Consider the following 17,893-nt stretch of genomic DNA (forward strand, 5'->3'; position numbering starts at 1 on the left):
TAAATGCTATCATCCTTGTTGCTCCTTTCTCACTACCTTTGTTAACCCCTTGTAAGAGTCGGTCTGGACCAGTGGTGTAAGCTGTGAGCACACAAGCTCAGCAGGGCTGTGTGGGAGGTGCTCTGTGGGACTTTCTTGCTGGAGGGACGCTGGTGGCCAAAGGAGAGGACCAACAGCTCAGGCTGGGGCAGTATCTTGGTGGGAGAGACTCATGGGACAGGATTTTTTGAGTTTGATGGAGGAGCAGGCAGCAGGAGCCAGGCTTATGAGCTGCTTGCAGACCTGCTGGCTGCCTTTGTTTTCCACACATGTAAGCCATGACAATAGATGGAGTCCCCTAAATTTCCCTTCTTTTCTATGATTTTTCAGCCTGGAGTCTTTTGGTCAGAGCCAGTTTGCTGTTACAATCCCACAGGTTTTGATGGCTTTATTTCTCACTCCTATTCAGTGAGGTTGCAATCAGGCCTCCTGTTCCTCAGGTTATGTTTATATTTTCTTTATCGCTTACTTCTGCAGAAGTCCTGATGCTCAGGAGCACTTCTGCCCCTTCCCTGCCTTTTCTCCCTTACCGCTGTAACTCTCTGCGGTGACCTGACTTTGAGCTTGTCATGTGACAACAAATTATTGTGTGAAATCACCTGCAAATGAGTTATGCCTTAATAAAATGCCTCTTAAAAACAGCTACAGTGAAGCAGGATATTTAGAAAAGTCTGATATATGCACTGTCTTTTCTGATATAGACCAACCTGCAAAGCAGAAGAAATTAGGAGGAAAGAAGGGGAAAGGACAAATGACAGAGGTGATGCTGTTGCACATGAACTGGCTGGGGAGGGAAAAGAGGCTGCAGAGCTGTACATCGGGGCTGCGGTTTGGCTGAGGGGCAGGCACAGAAAGCCCAGGTGACGGCGGGTCAAGCCTGCAGTAGTAGCAGAGCCATGTGCTCACCTCATGCAAGTGTTTGGCTTTGTGTATACAAGGGACTTGAAAGCATTTCTGGGTGCATGCATTCATGTGACAGTTATGAAAAGAAAATTAGGAAAGGAGCTTAGAAAATGTAACTGAATGGCTGTAGCTCTATGGCATCCAGGCTAGCAAGTGCTGCATCCCAGGAAGCTGCATGGCTTCTGCCCTCTGCTGCAGAGGAGTTGGCACTGCTGGGCCTGGGGATGGCATGGGGGAACCCAGCTCCAGCCTGACCCAGGGGCCAGAGTGTAGGGGTGGAGGGAGAGCTCAGTGCCAGAGAGCAACAGCCATGAAACCTGGGAATTTCAAGAGCTGGCCTCAGCCCTGAAGGCAGGGAGGGGATCCCCCAGGGGTAGGTGACCCCCTTTGGCACTGGGGGAAGGCAAACCCCTCTTTCTATGCACCATGGAGCAAGGAGGCTGTGAAAGACAGCTCTTGCCAAAGAGCCCAGTGGCACCACCAAGGCTGCTGCTGTTTGGGGACACCCTTCTCCCTTTGTGGCTGTGCTGATGGGTGCAGCAGGTGCTGATGGGTGCAGCAGGTGCTGATGGGTGCAGCAGGTGCTGATCCTCTTGGACAGGGCACATAAAGGCAAGATCCCTTAGTCTCTGCTGCTGATGCTGCTTCAGCATCTGTACATACATGTGCATCCACTGCAGATCGAATCATAGAATACCAGGTTGGAAAGGACCTCAAGGATCATCTGGTCCAACCTTTCTTGGCAAAAGCACGGTCTAGACAAAATGTCCCAGCACCCTGTCCAGCTGAATCTTGGAAGTGTCCAATGTTGGGGAATCCACTGCTTCTCTGGGGAGGTGATTCCAGTGGCTCATTGTTCTCTTTGTGCCAAACCTTCCTCTTGTGTCCAATTGGAATCTTCCCAGTAGTAACTTGTACTCATTACCCCTCATCTTTTCCATGTGACTCACTGTGAAAAGAGAGTCTCAATCTTCTTTGTAGCCACTCTTTAACTACTGGAACATGGTGATAAGGTCTCCCCTAAGCCTTCTTTTCTCAAGGCTGAACAAATCCAGTTCTCTCAGCCTTTCTTTATGTGGCAGGTTTCCCAGTCCTTCGATCATCTCTGTGGCCCTTCTCTGGACCCTCTCCAGCCTGTCCACTTTTTTTTTTTTTTTGTGTAGCAAAGGGAAGAGCCCTTCACCCTTTTGTACAGCAAACAGGAGAGCCACCTCCTCCTCCATGCAGGCCATGGGAACAACAGACAATGCTGCCTCCTCATTTCTTTACACAGTAGCAATGTTTATGTTTGTGCAACACCTTCAGCAGGGAATATGCCCCAGCTGGCAGCCAGGGCTGAGCTGTGAATAGCTGCCATAGATCACTTGCCCACCCTTGGGGATGCTCGAAGCCTGGGGCTTCCATGTGGAAGGGTTCATCTTCCCCATGTCCCAGCTGGAGGGAAGATGTCCTTCATCAGTCAGGCCTCCTGCTGCTGATGCCCACATCTGGGAAACCAGATAAATGCGAGCATTGTCCAAACCAGTCCAACAGGGCACAGGAGGCACTGTATGGACCTCCCAATGCCTTTCCCAGTCCCTTTTCCTTCGCAGGGAGCAATCCCTTGAAAGTGTTTTAGGCAGTACATGAAGGGGGAGGGCAGGATTCCTCTCTGTGGTGTCCCTCTGAGGTATCCTGGCCAGGATCTAGCAGCAAATTGCTGGCAAAAGGCAGCATGGTTGCTTTAATGAATTTTGCAGTGCATTTTCCTTTTTCTTCTAGCCTTTTAGTGCAAGTTTCAGCTGTTTGTATTCTGATCGTGCAGGAGGAGTTATTTTCTGTAGCAACACCTTTCTGTGTCGGCTGTGCTCATGAAACCCTGGCCTGGTTTTTGCCCATCACAAAAAAGGTGGAGGAGAAGGTGGTTCTCTGTTTGGAGTGTATATGAATGAGTTTGAAGTATGGTGGGTGTTTTTTGATTTGTTGGTTGGTTTGGGGTGTGTTTTCCACAGAAAAGCTTTGTGCTTTGGCTATGGGGAGTCTCTAATCTCTACAGTTTGTACCTACAGAAATTCAGGACCAGCAGCCACCTGCCTCTCACAGCGATGGTTATCATCCACCTTCACTTATCTGCTTGCCTGCATGCTCAGAGCATCATAAACCTGGGTGTCTGGGTAATGTGATGGTGGGGAAGTTTGCCCTACAGGGATACAGTACAGAACCTGTATTGGTGATGCGTGTTAGCAAGGGAAGTCACTCGCTGTGTATTGGGGGCTGTGCCTCTTGCAGCCTGTCTTCAGGAGCTGCCACAGGCCGGGGAGCCATGGCTGCCTGCTGATCTGGCTGCTGGGGTGGGCTGGAAATCACACCAGGGTGTTCAGTCCTGTGTCTGCAGTGCTTTGGGCACTCTTAGTCAGTCCTCGGAAAACTGATATCTTCCATAAGAAGCACCCAGAGAGCTGTAAATTTTGTGGGGTACAAGGCACTTTCTACTCCCATTAAAGATGGATATCAAAATGTGTGTTACTAGGTTTGTACAGGAAAATAGCATTGCAGAAACCAAATGTGTAGTTATTTACTCCTGTCTGAGATAAAGGCATGAAAGATATGAAACCTAAAAGCAATGAAAGGAAATACCATAATGCAATGTCCTATTGATCTGTGGGATTAGCTGCCGCTTAAGATGATGGTGCCACAAGTAACATTTCTAGTTGTACTAACTAGAATTAAAAATATTATAGGGTAGAAACAAATCAAAACACAAGTTTCTTAAGCATAAAACTTTCTACTGCTCACTTGTTGGCTGGTGGGGTCCAGGAGAGAGGCTTTCTGCCATCCATGCATATTACTGCAGTGCCCAGTTATGCATTCTATGAATGTTTTATGCCTTGCTCTAGAGCTGCTGGTAACATCTCCTCAGGAAGGCTGAGTGCCAGGCCCTTGGCTGATAGAAATCGATGTAGCGTCTCTGACTTTGGAGGCAGGCTGCCTCTGCCATGGGCTCAGCCAGCTCCCTCACAGCCCAGTGCTGGTAGGGATCTCATGCATGCAATGAAATCAGCTGATGTCCAAGAAGCAGGGTAAGAAATGAAGCAAAACTCTGCTTTTGCTATGGGCATCTCAAAGCAAGCAGGGGAGCAGGCATTAGAGACTTGGATAGCACAAGGTAGCAGGGCTGGGAAGGCAGCAGGAGGGATGGTGCTTTGAACAGCCCCTCTCCTGCCTGTGCCTCTACCCCCTCATACGGTGAGGTGGCTGCAATGGCTTAGTGGCTGCCTGGACTTGTACATGTGACACCCATTTGCAGTCAGGGGGTAATCAGTAGCACCATGGCACTAATTAAATTATTAATTTTAATTATGGTGTGTTACAGCCCTCTCTGAAGTGATGTGCAACATAGTTATGCATGAGAACAAGGTAGTTCACAAAAGACTGGCTCCTTTCCCCCTGCCCATTCCACAACCCCCACAGCTCCTGTATCCTTGGACCCTACCAGAGTCACTAATTAGGTCTATGGGTCTTCATGACAACAGCCCTCCTCATAGGGAGACCAGAGGAGAGCTGAGATTCAAGCAATGGATTTTCATACACATAGGGAAGCAGGGGCTTCAATTAGCCATAGGGCTGGCTGTGGGGGGAAAAAAAAAAAAGTCAAAATTTCTCTTCTGGGTTTTCAGCTGCACATCTAGGAGTGGGCACTCACAAGGCCCCAGTTTTGTTTCCACCAGCACAATAACGTGCGATGGAAATGTTCCTGTGAGAGCCAGGTAAGAGGATTTCCCTTTCAGTTCCTAATATCCCACTACGTTGCCATAACACCTTGTTTCCCCTGTTTACTTGCTTTTCTAAAGAGACCCCCAAAGGCGGGTGAACAAAAGCCTTTGCCCGCTTTGACTCCCTTTCCCTCTGGCGTGATGCTTCAGCACAGCTTTGAATGAGGCTCCGGTATCAGCCCACAGAGACTTTGCAGGCTCTGTAGCGCAGTGTCTGAGTCATACTCTAAAAATAGCCAGGAAAATGTCAGCCCAGCCAAAGTCATCGGCTGATTAACAATGAAGTTTCATGATTTCAGCTACCTCCAGATATACTCCTGATCTTAACTACATATCTGAGCATTTTTAAAAATAAATAAATAAGAAACTGTGTAAGGACTTTCTATTTAAAGAAGAAAATGTTAGAGGTAATGCAGAAACAGCTTTCCTTCTCCTCACCAGGAAGGCATGTGATTAATACAATGATTAGGTAGCAAAGGGCTAGAAGGACTGTGCAGCTGGAAGTGCAGCATGTCCCTTCTAGCAAGAAGAATGAGAAAGAAATTAAAAACTGGACAGGACTGACGATGAAGCGAATCTTTGGTCCTTGGAGGCAATGCGGTACTGTGGCCGTAGTCTCTCATGGGAGTAGGAGATGGTCTGAGACGGTTTGTGGGCAACCAGAGGCCAGCGCTGGGAGCTGACCAGGCACAGGCAGGTGGGAAGCCTCTTCATCAGGAGGAGCTGGGCTTGCCAAGGGGGCAGCTCTGCTTTACAAAGACCAATCCAGTTAAAGTCCCCCTCTAGCATTGGTGTGTGGTGTCATTGTGGGTCCTGCAGGCAAGCGGTCAGCCCCTGAGCTATGGTTAGCTGTGGGAGCTTTGCCAGAGGCGCTGACAGAGGCGGGAGGCAACACCCCAGCACCAGAAATGTCTGTTTGCTGCAAGGGCTGAGGGCATACCTGAAAGAGCCTCTGGCAACCGCTCCTTCTAGAGCCTTGGAAAATAAGATTAAACTAATAGCTCTAAAAGCTAATGTGGTGCTGCTGCAGGGGCTGCAACGCTGCAGCAGCACCTTGTGATGGCCACAAGTCCCTTGGGCCAGGCACACTGAATGGCTCGCAGTCAAAACCCTGAGGAAAGGAGCTGAAATACCTCATGTGGAGAAACAAGGGAATAAATCAACAGTGAGCAGATTGGGCACTGGTGCCTGACAGCTGTTGCCAGAGAGTGAACATTTTGCTGGCTGAGTTACCTGTTCCTGTATTAATTCTGGAGAAGTCTTTGCCCCTGGTTGCTGATTTCCTACCCGGAAGCTCAACCAAAGGCTACTGCCTGCATGGTCAAGGGGAGAAGAGGAGGGATGCTCAGACACAACCAAGGTGTTGGAAATGGCAAGGACAAGGGTGGTGACACTGACACCCTGTCCAGTAACAGTCTGCTTTCTGTGCCAGGGAGGGAGTGTCACTTTACTGCAGCTTTGGCAGTCCCATCACATCCTCCCGTGAGCACGTCACCAGTACAGTGCCCAGGTTAGTTATACTGGGAGTCAGGACCATAACAACAAAAGTATGAATGGGCACACTGCCCCTGCATACAGTCCTTAAGTCATCCTGTCAGGTAAATGAGCTTTTCTACAGCTTATTTTCAGGCAGTGAATGGGTTAAGTTATGAGAAAAATGTCTACCTTAGGTGAATAGCTAAACAAAATTGCGTAAATGGCAAGGAAAGGAGGGAGGAAGCTTTTAACCTGATATTTCTGAGGAGTTTTCCTTCAAAAGAGGAAGGAGATGCAACTCCCCACCAGCTTCATCACGCTTGATGCAACACAGCAGGATGCTCTCTGCAGGCACAGACTGCAAATATCTTTTTCCACCTCAGGAGTCACCACCTTCCCCCTGCACATCACAAGTCTGGCAGGCCCATGAGGGTGAAACCATGTAAAAGAAACTGTGGGAATGGGATCACCCTATGAGAGGCACTGGTGCCTCCATGGTGCGGATATGCCTCTAAGTCCAGGCGAGCATGCTTGTGGGAAAGCTGCTGACACCTCTAGCACCACTCCCAGTGCTCGCCTTTTAAAGGTGGACCCATGGCATTGCCTGTCTGAGCCAGCAGGTAGGAGGGCTGGGCTGCGCACACTGGGGAGGGGGTCGCATTTGCCACCCCATGGTGCTGCAGGAGTGTCCCAGCAAGGCCACAACAGTGGGCCTGCAAGTGCCAGCCCATCCCTTTGAGCTGATGGCTCTGCAGGGACGTCCTCTGCCCCCAGCGTGGGAGCTTCTTGTTCCTCCCGAGTTCACTGCCTCGCTCCTTTTAAATTTAAGGTCACTGACACGTGGAATCGGCTTGCTGAGCCTCACGGATGAACCGGCACTGCCTCCAAGGCTGACGCTCAGCTGCTTGGCGTGCGAAACCATGAGGATGCGTAACTTGCTCTCCTGGGTCCATCCTTTGCCAGGTAAAGGTTTCCATTTCTCATAGAAGAAACCTGACTGCTCTCCAAAAGCACCTCCCTCCCGCTGCACCACAAAAACCTTTGTATGCCCCGATGAGGGAAGGTGGCAGAGCTTGTCTGACCCTGTTCTGGGATTTTATATCTGTACCCCTTGTTCAGAGTGCCATAGAAAGTAATGTTTTCATGATAAGCAGAGTAGACCCCCTTTTCCAGCTCCTATCCAGGTCTAGCTGCTATTGGAGATTAAAGAGAGGTGAGAGAGCAGCTATAGGCTTCACAAAGAGGATGCAGAGGTGGGGGTGGGATGGATTGCTTGATGCACTCTGAAATCCAGATCGGCTGGAGTAAGGGCAAGGCTGGGAAATCTGGATTGAGCAGTACAGGAAAGCCTGTGGAAGTGACACAGCTGGTATTTGAACTAATGAATGTAATTATTAGAAACATCTTTAAACTTTCAAAGGGATGAAATGTTTAACTCTCTCACTGATGCTGCTTACCACTGAAACGTATGCTATGAAAAAGAAAATATTTCTGCCAAAGGACTTGTAAATAAGTATTCTTCCATGACCTCTGAGCTTTAGTAGTTGCATTTTTATAAGCTGAATAAATGCAAATTAGCAATAATGTTTCCCTGATTTGGCAGTCCTTCCTCTTGCACTGAGGACAGCGGAGGTGCAGCAGATAACGAGGTATGTTTATCTATGCTAGGAGAGGTCTCTTCCTTCTCAATAATCAAAGAATAACTTCTCGTGTCATCCTGGTGTGGTAATATGCTATCACCATCTCTCAGTCTTTCCCTGCATTGTAACCCCATCTGTCATCCCTCATAAATAAGTTTGAAGGATGTGATTGGTTAAGCAGGCAGTGCAGCTTTATCAAATAAATATTTCAGGGGCACATAATAAAGCAGAGGGAGGCAGGAAAGAAAATCTTGTTCATGATGGGCCTCACTATTCTGGCTGTTACCAGACCAGCCTCCAGCTGAACATGTGGGTGAACACATGGGAAAAAACATGTGGGCACCCCTGGCTACCCAGGCTGTCAGCATAAAGGGAGACCGGCCAAGGCGGGATGAGTGGAAACAAAATACCAAGTTGTTAAATATAGATCCTGATGGTCCAGAGACACACATCTGAAATACATTGGCATAGGACTGTTGACATGTTGATTTGCACCAGGTGAAAGCTGCTTTGCTGTTGTCTTCCCCGTGGTGTCACTCCATTTTCACCCTAGTCTGGGTCTGTTGAACTACGCGACAACTGGACATCAATGGAAAATCCCCAAGTCTCCAACTTATCCCTGCTGCTGACGTGTTTGTTACTTTAGTGGCTGCATCTTAGTTATCATTTGAAAAATATTTATAATAGCAGACTTCTTTAATTTTGTCTTTCCACAAAGCACAGGTCTACACATGAAAATTAAGGTAGGTTATGGGAAGTGTGGATTTATACTGTGATATTTGTATCTGGATGATTCCTTGGAGCATAATCTTATTCTGGGGGAAGAAAAGGACTCCCTTAATCCAGATCAGTATAATCCACTTTCAGATTTATGCTTGATGAAAGCAAAATTATTCTTAAATAAATGTGTCTGAACATGGAGTTATTTTGAAATTATTGCATTGGAGTTTTTTTCTTTGAACAGATTACCCAGATTCCCCTGATTTTTATTTCCCACACACACACCCCTATTTTTTTCCTTCTCCTTCTCCCATTACTTTGACACTCAGCTACTAAAAAGCACACGGGAAATGCTGAGACTGACTTTCAGCTGGCAGCCAGCCCATGAAAACCTCACCAGGTCAGAACAATTTTTCTTTAGCACTGTTTTTTCCCTGCTTTTTGAAACTAGCACTGGTGCTTTATTATCAAGGCTATTTGAGGGTAAATGCCTCTCTACAAATCAGCTGGGTTTGGGGGGTTGGTTGTTTTTGAGATTATTTTGTTTTGTTTTGTTTTACAGGAAAAGTAGAGGAAACAGGTGTGTGGCTATTTTGTATGTTCTCCACCTGTGACTGGACTTCCCATTTCTTGTGTATGTTAAATGTTGTGAACTGACAATGTTACCCTCTCATTATCCTGATGAGGACTTGCACAGAAGAGTGCTTTTGAGGTCCTTCTGCATTAGGAAGGCACATTTCTGCATCTTCTAAGCCAAGCGAAAGACAACTCTAAGTTTAAACAGAATTTACCTGGTCGACGATCACCTATTACAGGAAATTACCAATGAGGGTGGTGGTAATTAATGGATGCCTTCAGTGTTGTTCTTGCTCTGGTTTGCATTCGATGTCTGAAGATGTGAGAATTTCCCTTTGTACTTTTGGGACACTTAACACTAATAGATTTGAACCAAGAGTGTCAGACTTTTGCAGGCACAATCAGAGGGTTGGGATCTAAGGCAAGTGGCAAAGCCGTGCTCAACAGCGCATTCAGTGTTACAGACAGCTAAATTGTTGAAACTTGCAGAGTTGGCTCCAAAAGGCATTTTCAACTGCATCACCAGTTTTTACAAAAACAATCAGAATGAGAAGAAAACACTACAAAAATGTAGATGGGCAGAAAGCCTGTGACTGCTTTGCTGAAACACACGTGTAACAACAAGACCTTCAGTTACTCAAAATTCATCTGTGTACACGTTTGTATGAGCCTGTCTGTCTTCTGTAGTAATTTCCTTCTGTCTCAAAGAATTTGCTTCCATTTCTTTTCCCCTTGTTTTTTAGGGAGGAAAACAAAAATTGGTCTGATCCAGGCACACATGACTTCCCAGTCTCTGAAAAGCTCCATGCCTGTTCTTGCTTTGAGAGCAATTACACTTCGTCTTTTCAGAGCAAACCACAAATAAATTAAGTCATGAAGCTGTACAGAGAATGAAAAGTATTCCTGGTTGCTTCTTGCTCAGATTGCAACAACAAATTGACTTCTGAGGTTTTTCCATTCTCTCTCTATGTATATATATGTACACCCACACACATTTTGAAATATGTTAGAACTGTAACTACTTTAATGATTTTTTAAAATGTAAATTTGAATCAATCTTTTCTTTTTGAAGTTGTTGTGCCAGATTACCTTCAATATTTTTCAACCCAAAGTTGTCTAGGTTCCTTGATTTCCCACAACTGGTTTTCATGGCTACAGAAATCTCAGCTCTGTGCATAGATAAGCTGTCAGAAAAACTGAGTTCTGAGTTACAAAATAATTATTTCTCCTAAATTACTTGTTGTAAAATTTTGCAGCTTGTGTGCTCAAGTCTCCATCCCACATCACAAAACTGATAGATGCAATGACACAGACTTTGATCTTTATATGGAAGCCATCTGTGCTTCCATGGGAAAAAAGTACAATATTTTTTGTTCATTATTTTTCAACCCTAATTTTCTGCTGCCTGCGGCTGCTGATTTGTAAAGAGGTGTGAGCTGTGGACCTTTGAGATAGTTGCCGTGCACGAATGCTGCTGAGTGGGAAGAGAGGTGTTGTCCGCTTCCCTGCTCACACAAACACCAGGCTCGTTAGACAGGCCAAGATATAAGCAGCACCACCACCATCTCTGACGACCGGAGTCACAGACAAGGTAAAGATGCTTTAGGAAAAAAACGTGAACTTAGGGGTTGTGCATTAGTCATGTTTGATTATTTTTTTTTAATTAATTTTTTTCATTAGCACCTTTTGTTTTTATTTTAAAACATGCATCTGAGTAATACCTTCTCCTTTATCACAGGGGAATAGACTGAGCCCACCACACAAGTCCCAGCAACTGGGGGTGCAAAGGCTGACCTTCCATCCCTACAAGTAAGCGTGCAAAGGGCAGTGTGCTGTGGCCTCCCAGCCTTCCTGCAGGCTCCAGGGATCATCCGTGTGCAGCACTGGCAGTGTCACTGCCCTCCTGGTGACATCATCTGCCTTCTCATTCCCAGCACGTAGAAGACGGGAACAGGAGCTCTGCCAGGATCTAGGTAAAGGATCACATAAGCTCTTCAACAGAAAAAAAATCCACAGGTCATCAAGCATTTCATTAGCGTTTGGTAGCTGCTGGAAGGGGATGACACCAAAGTCATTAGCACAGGTTTACAAAGCTGTAAATAACACGTATGCATACAATACACGTAATAATATATAATAAATTAATTCTGCAGATAAACTAATATAGTTTATCAGTGGGGGACCTTTAGAATAGAAGAGAGCTATTTCAGAGTTTCTAACGAGTAAAAATGTTTGCTTGTTAAAAGGCGGTGGGCTGTTGTTAATAGAAAGTTTTAATGTTTTGTACCTAAACTTGTTTCAGTCTTGGAACTGGTTTAAGGTAGGTTATGAGTTACTTAGAAAGGAGTTTTACCTTTTTGTATGTTGGTATGCTTACAGACTGCTCTGTATAATTCATAGCTGATATTTTATGGGGTACTATTTCCAAAAAAGTTACATGCTTAACTACCCACGTAGCTGAAGACTAATGTCTCCGGTGCTCTACCTGTTGTGAAACAATTTCATACTTATTCACACCTAGAAAATTTAATGGAAGTCATGAAAGTGGTTTCCTGTTGTAGTTATGTGCCACTGACAACTCTGCTTCTGGGATGCTATGTAGAAAAAAACCACAGAAGCAGCCTTCTTTGTGTTTTAACGGAGCATATAATACTACTTTAAATGTTTATTTCTTGACAAATCATTTTGAAAGATTAATTCAATACATCCCTCTTTCCTTTTATTTTCTTTACATGATAAAATAGATATTTCAAGAATAATTGATTTCAGTAAGATGGCCATGGTATGCACATTGCCATACTTGCTAGCTGTGAGATAACGACTTTTCTCCATGAGTCTGTTAAGCAAATTCTTCCACTACCAATCGTAGATACTGGTATATTGTATTCCTTTTTTTCTCATCATTGTTGTCATCTTTTGTTTATTCTCGGTCTTTTTTGGTCCGTTAACTGTTTTCCTCTCTTCTTTCCAGCAACACTTTTGTCCCTTCCTTTAATTCTTTGTTCTTCTGGTGTCTCACCACCATGTTCAGTCATACTTAAGCCCTCATCTAATCTATTTTCCTTCCCCATTTTAATCAAATTATTCCTCCTTCAACTTCTGAATTATTTATGTTCTCCAGATCACATTGGGTTTACTGTTCTTGGAGGGCTGGTTTGTTTTTCCCTTAGCCAGTAGCACGTCTCTCATTCTTTTTGCTGTAATGGACAAATGATTATGCTGCTCAAATTGGGCTGATGCTAAGCAGCAGGATTAATGGGGATAAGGCTTTCTTTGTGTGAAGTGATCTCTCATCAGAAGCTGTTTGGGGTTTTTTACCTTGCAATTGTGCACTGAAAGTAGGCAATTTAATTCTGCAGTGGCAGAATGAGCCTGACCCCATTTAACAGGCAGCTGAGCAGCCAGCTTATATCAGAGGAGTTCCAGGACAGTACAGGATTTGGATAACTCGCTGGTATAAATCCAGATAATTCAGCCCTCATACTTACGTAGGACTAGTACATGGCTTGTACAGGACAAAACAAAGTTGGGTGATCCACAGCAGTGTTGGCATCAACAGTAACCTTGTCTAAGAACAAACACATTGGTTTATGATTTTTCTATGATAAATTACCATTTTTCTTATTACTTAACATTCATTTCCACATTACCTCCTGCCTCTATATGAAAAGGTGATCTACGGGTGAAGTCTGTCACACCTCTGTCTCCATAGGCAACTTTCAGAAGCCCTATTCATCACCTAAAATTACCACAAGAAAACGCTGGTTTTGAGGATGAAGGTCGACAATATGGTACTTATAACTTAGGGCTCTATACTGGATCAGATTCTTTCGAACATCTGATTCTTCAAATCTTGTCCAAAACCTATGACTGATTAATTTTGTGACAGGCTTGGGGCTGGATCAAATATTTTGTCCTTTGGAGGCAGCACAGGGATGGCATTACTGCCACGCTCTGACTAAATTGATGGCAATATGGTCCTGCATGGATCAGACCGATAGCGCTGTGTGGGCTGGTAGTGCTGGACCTAGAGTTATTGATCTGGGGAGTGTAGCTCCTGAGTTAGGCTCACATTAATTGTGAGCCCCATCTCACAGGCAAGAATACTCTGCATGGAGGCAGCTGCCTGTGAACAGCCTCAGGGGTACAGTCCCACAGTATGCCACATGGAGAAACAGCTCCTGAACTGGGCAGAGGATTTTGACACTTCTGCAGTCTGTTTTGACATCTTCTAGTTGTATAGGAAGGCAAAGCAAGGTCAGGCTATGCAGTGCATGCTGATGTGGGAGCAAGAGCAAACTGGCCCAGAAAACTGAGAAAATCTCTTTATTTGCATGTCTTTAATTTTGTGTGTGGAAATGTTGTTCGAGATGCCATGGGTACCTGGTTTCCTTCTGGGCCTTCATTACAGGGTTAAGTGATAGAATACATTGCAAACTAAAATCCAAGTTAATGAGTTAAGTGAAGAACTTTAATTCCTTTTTGTTCCTGTTTACGCGCGTACGCATCCAATCAGGATGGAGAACGTGTAAAATAAAGCAGTGATAGAGAAGACAGCGGCACTCCTAGGATGCTGTGGACCTATGCAATCGCTAGCCAAAGTACAAAGAGATTTGCCTTCAACTGAGGTTGAAAGGCACAGCCAGAAAGAAACCACCCCTGACAAAAAGGAGTTGCTCAGAGGAGCTAGCAAAGGAGACGGTCTGCACAGCAAGTGAGGCACTAGCACTGTGAGGCACAGTGCACAGCTCTCTGGTAGCACTGGCCGGGATCCAGCAGAATTGGCTTTGCATACACCTTGGCATGAATTGCCATGATGTTTTTGTTGACTGAATTTTCCCGTGATGCAACAAAGTAGGTACTGATACAAAATTCGGAGTTTCCAAACCCCCTTGCCTTCTAACGCTCCTCACTGAGGTGGGAGGCTAGGATTCCAAGATGAAAACTCAGTAACAGCAGGGTGTTATTAAGCAGGCATTCTTTATTGCAGTGCTGGGGATAGTTCAACCATGAGTGCTCAACGGGCTAGCAAAATACATCAGTTCATATACACGAAAATCATACATATTCACCAGATTTCCTGAGAAGGGCAGTCTTACGGTGAGGAGTTCCCATCGTTCATAGTCTTCCTCACGCTGTCCTCTAGTTGAATGCTCCTTCCTGAGCACAAGCCAGGGCCCCTTTTCTGATGCAACTTTTTGTAACAATCAGTCCTGTACTAGACGTGTCTCCTTAATGTCTGGAGCTTTGTCTCCTTGATGTCTCCTTAATGTCAGGAAAGCCGTTATCTATTTATCAGCTTTACTCAGCAAATAGCTAAAACCATCCTTGCAGGGGAAGAACAACTCAGGAAAAATGCAAGTAAAGTTTTTGTGTATCTTTGTGGGGGGTTTCATTACCAAGGCACTGAAAGAATCTGCCAATGTTAAAGCACTGTGATATTTTGATATGCTGCCTCAGTCCTTATTTTTATGTCTTCCTTTTTGTCTTTCAGTTCTTCTCCACCCCTTCTTCTGTGCACTTCCCATTAGCTGCCTTTCTTGGCTTTTCATTTCTATATTTACATACATTTTCTTCTTCCTTCAACGTTAAGCCATTTCCTTCTGCATTCTTCTTCCATTTCCCTCACCCCTTTCTTTCACTTTCATTAGACAATAGCCAAGAATGGGTTGAAGAACGATGCATCTCCCTCTCTTAGCCCCTGGCAGAGATTAGCAGAATGGCTCAAAGGAACAGTTTTGCCCTGAACTGTGATGTTATCAAGCAATGACTTATGAGGGTGTCACCAGTGACAGCAAATATTTTGCATGCTTGCATCCAGACAGGGTATGAACCTCCTTCGAGCATGTTTTTGTCGAGTTTAACAGTGCTTTTGCTGTTTCTACATACATGTACAGGAGTAGGGACCCTGGTGCTTTACACTGATACGTTTTGATCCAGTGCCACAAACAAGGGAAGGCCTGTCTTTGCCTCGAGGGGAACTGTGGGAAGACATTAGGACCTTTACAGAAAGCAGACAAGTACTGAGGTGAGCTAACCTGGAGCCTACGTGGCACCTTACAGCCGCCTTGGCTAGGCTAGCTCTAGCTCAAAACACCTCTTGTACCAGAGGCTGGCTGTGCAATGGTAAGGAGAGCGGTGGAGAAGCTGGCCGAGGGCCCAGGCTAGCACTGCAGCCAGCAAAAAGTAGTCATTTTATGTGGAGACGGAAACCCTGATCCCAGATTCTCAGCAGCTGCTTGGTGAGCAGCCAGGAGGAGGGGGACGGAGGGTGAGCAGCAGCCAGGAGCTGCTTTTGTCTACACTGCTAAAACTGTGTGTGACTTACTGTGGCTTAATTAACAAAGAAATCCAAACGAAGGCTAGCTCCCTGTAGCTTTTACCATGCAGTAGCTGGGCTGCATCACCAGGCCTTCTTCATCATGAGAAACTTCAGTGGGAGCTGTTTTTTTCCTGGGGTGGCAGGGTAAGGTAGCAAAGACTAAAGCTGTGCTGGTTACAAGCAGCTTTAATTTTACCTTGGAGGTACCTCAGTTACATCAGTAGCAAACACGGCTCAGAATTCTCCCAATCCTTTCTTTCTTTCATCTGAACTTTGCCCTTCCTGTTTGTGTGTTTTCTGCAAGTTTCTCCAAAGTGTTGCAATTCAGGACTGTTGTAAATTCTGTCACGGGAATGTGACCATAGTATGTACACTGACAAATCCCTTTAAAAATAAACTAGCAAATGATTCACTAGATAATGACTGTCGCCCTTTATGATGGGCAAACACATCTTATACATTATATACAAATACATGCATATAGATTAATAAAATGTATATCTATAGTTAACAGCATTATTCTTTTCCTTTGCATAAGTTACTGCAATTTTCATGAGCTCAAAATCCTTACCAGAAACAGGACTTGGTGGGGGTTCCCCTGCTCCCCCAAAGTGTAATGTGTAAAATCAAAGTCTAAATCAATATGGAAGGTTCTACAGATACAGCTTAACTTGCAGTGGCAAGCAGAGTGGCAGTTCAGCTGGGAGTATCCATCATCTATACTAGCTTTCTGAGAGGGTTAAGAACAGATTTGGGTATGTGTGGTAGAAAGCACAGGCACGATCCTCTCTGCTACAGCAGATTCAATTTCTGTGATGTCCTAAGGGCCTTCTCTAATGCAAATTGCTGCCCAAAAAAAAGAAAAAAATCAGAAATAAAGCTCTTTATACAGATATACTTCTTCCTGACTATTGATTTCTAACATCTCTCTGATACATTGCTCTCTAAAACCATAGTAAAATTGTGCTGGGATTTTGGAACAAAAACAATATTTAAACTTCTGATATGTTTAACAGATAGGAGTTTAATTTCTGATACAGGTCAACTTTTATATATCCTTTCTGCTACATCAAGGTAAGTGAGCAGAGAAGAGTAAAAATATGTCAGAATCACTACAGGACATTTAACAAAGCTACACCAATCACTACAAATGCTGTTGTCAAGACCATCTTGGACATGACAGTCCATGTGAATTGCAAATCAAATGAACAGCAAACTAAAATACTAATTTGTACTGAAAGCTCTTGGCATAGCCCATGTTGTAGTTCAGGTTGCAGCCCGATTGCCATAGCTCTACGTGTTCATGACTTGTCAGACGTGTGACTTTCTCAACAGATTTCTTTCAGAGCTGATATTTTCCATGACTGCTCTCAGTGGCTGTTTTCAAGCAAAATAGGAAAATTCGTTCCACTTCCTAGTTTTCAAGGTCTGCACCACTGGGAATATCCACCTGAAAATGATCCAATCTATCCTTTCCTACAGAAAGCTACTGCTGATACACGTAGTCAACTGCAACACTTGAATTATTGTAGTTTTTCATAGGCAGTGGGATGCAAAGAAAATTGTTATAAAAGACTGAAGAATCATGTTTAAGCATTCCTGAGGGGCAGCTTATTCTTACCAGCATCTACTGCTCCCTTATTCCCTCACTCCAACTTCTTCCTGTACGGCTCCACCAGCACAGGGCGCACAGACTAGCTTCTTCCACAGGAGCCATTAGCATAAGACATAATCACGAGCAAACACATGAAGTAATCGCCCAGCCCAGAACAGTAATTTCTTTTGGGGGAGAGGGGGGCTGTGAGTTGTCTTCTGCAATATACCACTAGTTTTGCTTTTTTATTTTTTAAACAATCAACTTCTGTATTTTTCCATAATTTGCACAATGAAAGGTGCAGGCTGGTAATGTGTTCCTTGGCCAGCAGGGAGCTGGGCAGAAATTGCATCAACTGTGGTTTCTACATTTGTTTGGGTAGACACTCTTATTTGAGCTGTTCACTATGAATGTATTGTAATACCAAATAAACTGCCGCTCTCTTCTGCCTATGGGGAGAAGGGGTGGTTGGAAGAAAGTAAAGAGGATCCTAATGAAGAAATACTAAATTTTACAGGCTGGGACTAGAGAGGTGAGAACGACAAAATCAAACAAAAAGGCTGAGGGGTGAGTCGTGACTAGATCCCCTCCCTAACGTTCACCAAAGCATAGTACCAGCCCTCAGTAGTGACCTCTGCAAGGCCAGACAGCTCAGAAGCCAGCCGCCGGTGCGAGCTTGATGAAGCAACACGCCTGTGGCCAGGCATATTTCAACTCCGTTCCCCTCAGCTACCGCCTTGGAGGGAGGTAGGTAAAATCCAGCCATTGAATGGACATGGGGTAGGTCTGAACTTCAAGCCAGTGAAGGGGGGCAGCTGGGGCAATTTTTTTTTGTTTTGAGAGGAATCAGAGTAGGTCTTCCATGCTTCTT

Source organism: Leptosomus discolor, chromosome 4, assembly GCF_034619465.1.
Source record: "Leptosomus discolor isolate bLepDis1 chromosome 4, bLepDis1.hap2, whole genome shotgun sequence".
Lineage (NCBI taxonomy): Eukaryota > Metazoa > Chordata > Aves > Leptosomiformes > Leptosomidae > Leptosomus > Leptosomus discolor.